The sequence below is a fragment of the Myotis brandtii genome, unplaced genomic scaffold (genome assembly GCF_000412655.1).
Source record: "Myotis brandtii unplaced genomic scaffold, ASM41265v1 scaffold26, whole genome shotgun sequence".
Lineage (NCBI taxonomy): Eukaryota > Metazoa > Chordata > Mammalia > Chiroptera > Vespertilionidae > Myotis > Myotis brandtii.
The window spans coordinates 894,216-899,953 of record NW_005359880.1 but is presented as its reverse complement, the minus strand read 5'-3'; positions in this window follow the sequence as shown (position 1 = coordinate 899,953).

The following is a 5,738-nucleotide window of genomic DNA, read 5'->3' as shown; positions in this document are numbered from 1 at the left end:
TGGGGGGGGGGGGGGGGAGTTGGAAGAATTGCATGGTGAACTGCATCTTTAAGCACATTTTGCTATATTTTCTTTATTGCATATCTGTCCATCTCTCTATCCATTCTTAATTGATAGTTTATTTTAAAAATTAAGTTGAAAGAGGTTTGAAGACCTCTTCAAATAAAAAGAAACTTTACTTTTCCTCCTGACACAATATTTAAAGACCTCCTGATTCGGTGGCCATTCCAAGCCAAGCCAGGTAAATTCTCAAAAGCTCTGTCAAGCCCCACAGTAACCCTAAGGCCACACCCAGTTGAGGGACAAGGATGGACTCGAGCACTGGAGCTTTCCAGAACAAGGCAATGTCTCTGGCAGGCCTCATACTTCAAATAAACAGGTACCAAGGGCCATTATAAACATGCAGTAATGAAAACAATGCTCCATCTCATTGACCGGGTTTAGGGAAAGCTCCAGGTGGGCTCCCCTGGCCACCAAGTCCGCTCACTGCTCTGCACAGGCCTGGTCTTGTTAGATGCCACTTCTGAGTCACTAGGCTGGTGAGTCATGCCCAGCAGGGGAGGCCATCTTGAGAGCAAAACCAAAGAGCATTTTTAAGAACAATCAGTGGGGCCCTGAATTGAAAGAGAACAAGCTTTTTATTGTCCCAGCCCCCCACCCAAAAAGATTCTTTTTGCAAGAAAAAAAACACACACAAAAACACTGCTGTAATATTGTGAGTTAAACTTCCCAGTTGTACATTTTAATTTGAAGAAAAAATGAGCAAAAAAGAAGAAGGGGAAAAAAAGCTTTTCTATTCCCTTAGAAATTTGAGAGCAAAAGAAATTTGGAGGTTGTGTCCCAAATGAGGCAGATCTAATGAGCTTCCACTTGCCTAGAGCCTCTCCTAGCTTGGTCATTCATTCCCAAAACACGTAGGGTGGGGTGACAGGAGGGCAGCTTCACCTGAACCGCCTCATGTGTCATCTTCCATTAAGCCAAGCCCCTGTCTGGTTTGCTCAGAGCATCCAAGTGACCATAAAAGAGGCGGGAGGGAAAATTGCCTACTGGCGGTTTGTAAGTAGAGTCAGGGCAGAAGTGGGCGGCACAACTACAAGGAAAGCTCCACAAGCTCTCAAGAAGCCAGCAAGCCCCTGTCTGGTTTGCTCAGAGCATCCAAGTGACCATAAAAGAGGTGGGAGGGAAAATTGCCTACTGGTGGGTTTGTAAGTAGAGTCAGGGCAGAAGGGGGCGGCACAACTACAAGGAAAGCTCCGCAAGCTCTCAAGAAGCCAGGCCACAAGGCAAGGGAAAGGGAGTTGATCTATGAAGCACCTACTGTGCTTCAGGCAATCTTTTTATCATCATCACACATTAATTGAGAACTAATTATTTCCAAGTATTATCTTTAAGGCAAGGACTTTCACAGCACACTGCCTGGGTTTGAATTCCAGCTCACTAGTTGTGTAACTTTTGTGTAACTCTGAAAATGTTACTTAGCCTGCAAGCGTGGCTCAGTGGTGGAGCACTGACCTATGAACCAGGAGGTCATGGTTGGAATCCCAGTCAGGGCACATGTCCGGGTTGTGGACTTAACACCCAGGGTGGGCACTACAGGAGGCAGCCAATGGATGATTTTCTCTCATCAATTATATTTCATCTCTCTCTCCCTCTCTCCTCTCCCTTTCTCTCTGAAATCAATAAAAGGATGTTAAAAAAGGAAAAGAAAACGTTACTTAACCTCCCTGTGCTTTGGTTTTCTCAATTGTAAAATAGATATTGTAAAACAGGGTTATTGTAGAAATTAAATAAAATTAAAATATGCACTGGTTTAGGACAGTGCACAGTTAGATATATTTTTTAAATTGTTTGGACATATAAGCCAGCAATGGCTGTTACATAGTAAGTGGTGCATACCTATTAATTCTTGCCATTCCATCTTTTTAGATGAGAAAAAAGAGGCAAGGAAACTTGCCAAAGGACATACAGCTAAAAAGTAGTAGATCTGGGATTCTCTCTGTCATTTCTTTCTCACCGCAATCCCAGGAGGGAGATACCACTTCCTTTTATTGATGAGAGGTGGGAAGCTCAACAGGGGCCTAGTGACTTGCTCATGTCACAAGTGGCAAATGGGAGAGTTCAGATTTAAAACCCACACCTGCTAACTTTAAAGCCGTGGCACATCCCACCAGGCCAGTGGTTCTCCAACTTTAGCACAGGTCAGAATTACTGCAGGGCTCATTAGAACAGACGGCTGGGCCCCACTTCCAAAGTTTCTGATTCAGTAGCTCTTAGGGTGGGGCCAATCGTTTGCATTTCTAACCAATCCCTGGTGATGTAGATGAGGCTGGCTCAGAGACCACACTGGGAAAACTACTGCTCTATGGTCCTGCACCAGAATGGAGACCAGGTGCTAGGAGAAGGGATGGGGCCTAAAGATTATAGTTCAACAAGGTTTTCCCACTCTGGCAGTGCCAGTTACTTCAAGAGCCTAGAAAATATACCATGTATTTACATAGCCTTTCATATTTATGATCCCATTTGATCTTTCCAATATCATTATTTCCATTCAATGTGATCTGTTTTTAGAGACACATGGCCAGAAAATGGCAGTGAGGGACCAAACCACAGATCACCTGGCAAGTATTCTGTCCTCTTCTCCAACTAACTTGTCCTGGGAAGCATTACTGCCGACAGAGACTGACTCCAGTTCCAATCTGTGTCTTCCCAGGGAATATCACAGGGAATATCGCTCAGGAAAGGGCTCTTCACCCCAGCAGGGCTTGGAGGAGGTAATTTCTAATTGAAGGATCTCAGGACCCATTTTACACCATGGCTTCCAGGACTAGGCAAATCTCCTGCTCACAAAATCCTTCCACCAGCTGTTTGCTCCCTTTTCTATCACCTAAAAGCTTCGATATTTGACTAAAATACGGTTTTTTTTTGGAAAGGATGGAAGCACGTGGGGGGTAAATTTCCACTGGGCACAGCTTGCTCACATTCCCATTTGGAACCACTTGCACTGTTAGATGTATTTTGAAGTTCTTAATAGAAGCCAGTAAATGATTAGTGTCCAGAATATTGAAAGAATTCCTAAGTGGGTAAGGAAAAGACAAATTACCAAAGGAAAAAAAAATAGGAAAAGACATGAGCAGGCATTTCAGAGAGAATCACACAAGGCCGATGTGAAAAATCTTCAGCTTCATTATTCATCAAGGAAATTCAATATGAAACCATGCAGTACCATTTCACGCCCAACAAATTGGCAAGCATTGAAAAGTTGGAAAGTACTCAGTATTAACAAGGAAGCAGGGAGTCAGGACTCTCATACACTACTGAAGGGAAGTAAAAATATACTGAGGTAAACTTAGCAACATCTTTCAAAATTAAAGAAGTATATACCTTTTAACCCAGTTAACTATCCTTCTAGGTATTTATCCTATACTTACAGTGTATATGTCACTTATTAGTTGCAGATTCAAAGCATAGTCTGTCTGATGCTAAAGAATGTGATTTTATCTAGATGCCCAAAGTGATGGTGACATCCTCATGATAAATTCAGGCTACCTTTTAAAAAAATCAAATGAAATTGGAATGTGGATTTCCTTCATTGCATGATTTTTATTAATTTTTAAAAAACATATTTTTACTGATTTCAGAGAGGAAGGGAGAGGGAGAGAAAGATAGAAACATCAATGATGAGAGAGAATCATTGATTGGCTGCCTCCCACACGCCCCACACTAGGGACCGAGCCCACAACCTGGGCATGTGCCCTGAATGGGAATTGAACTGTGACCTCCTGGTTCATAGGTCGATGCTCAACCATTGAACCACACCAGCTGGGTGATATTTATTAATTTTACTTCTCCATTCCATGAGTATAGATATTGGAGATGCAGCAGAAAGGGTGCTGTATGGGTACCCATGCCTGAGCCTGCCACTTACCAGTCACATAACCTCCTGCATGTTATTCTATCTTTTGTTTCATCTTCCTCATCTGTAAATGGAAAAAATAAATCATCTTCCCACCCTCCTGGGGTGTTGTCAAGATCTAAACACGATTTTGTGGTTGACCTATTCTGTAAACTGTAATGTATCTTATGACATAGACATTATAATGACCTCATCTCCAGGCTGTACAAGGGATGGGGACGTAGAGAAATGTAGTGAGCAGCCAAGATCCTAACGCAGGAAAGAGAGGTACAGCACAGCAATGGGCAAACTCTAGGAGAGGAACACAGGGAGAGAGGAGAGGTTGGCTGAATATACAGTATAGAACTGGTTTTAAAAATTATAAATCTAGGCCCTGGATCATTTGGCTCAGTGGATAGAACGCCTGCCTACAGACTGAAGGGTCCCAGATTCAATTCCAGTCAAAGGTACATGCCTGGGTTGCAGGCTCGATCCCCAGTAGGGGACATGCAGGAGGCGGCCCATCAGTGATTTTCTCTCATCATTGATGTTTCTATCTCTCCCTCTCCCTTCCTCTCTGAAATTAATAAAAAATAAAATAAATGGAAACTTGTCCATTTTCTCCTAAAAAAAATTATAAAACTACTCTAGCTGGTTTGGCTCAGTGGATAGAGCATTGGCTTGTAAACTGAAGGGTCCCATGTTTGATTTCTGTCTAGGGCACACACCCAAGTTGTGGGCTCGATCCCTACTGGGATCAGGAGGCAGCCGATCAATGATTCTCTCACACCATTGATGTTTCTCTCTCTCTCCCTTTCCCTTCCTCTCTAAAATCAATGAAAAATATTTTTTTAAAAAAATTATAAAACTAGGAAACTTACTGTAACTTAATTTAGCACAGTGGCAATATCCATTTAGTCCTCTTCTGAAAATACTCACACACACCTGGAATAACACTAGGAATGTGATTATCACTCAAGGAATACTTGTTGCAGTTCCCAATCTATTCAACTACTCAGGCAAGCAAAAGAAACAGGTGGTTAGCCTTCAGCCCTAAGTTTCAGCAACAGTTCTGGATGCCAGTAGGGAAGGAGCTTAATTGGTGTATCAACGAAAGTAATCACACATCCTGTGAAAGCCACCAGAGGACAATGCCATGCCCCCACCCCCACCCCCAACTACCAACAAGAGAAAAGCTTGTTTCTAATGCAATAAATATCTGAAAGATAATCATTGCTGCTCTTTGTCAAATTTATTTGTAGACTGCTTACTACGTGTCAGCACTTCACATTTATTGACTCATTAATTCATTTTATCCTCAAAACAACCCGAGGGGTGAGAGGGTGACAACTACAGCACCCACAGGGCTCTGGAGCAATCTAGCCTCTGCCCCGGTTCAGATCGGCCATTTTAGAAATCAAGGCATGTGGGTGTCTCAGAAGAAGAATCCTGAGATGACGGAAACAGATGAAAAGGACAAGATAGGACACACAGGCAAACACACACACGCAAACAGGTATCTACAAAGTTCCAAACCCTCGCTTAGCCTAAGGAGGAATGCAGAGATGAAACCGATGGGAACCTGTCACGTGGAATCTATAACACCAGATGAACAGCAACACATGCCGGATGGGTGATGAGATGAAAAAAGAGGGGTTACAGGTGGCAGGAACCCCAGGAAAGGCTTCACGGGTTAGTCTTGACAGGTGGGTAGGAACAGGCCATTGCAGATAGAAAGGAGGCAGTGAGTGAGCCAGCAGCTCATGTCATGTCCCTGCAGAGAATACTTTAATGGCTTCCAAGCACCTCATCATGGCCTACCCAGACCCTGATCCAGGCCCGGCTT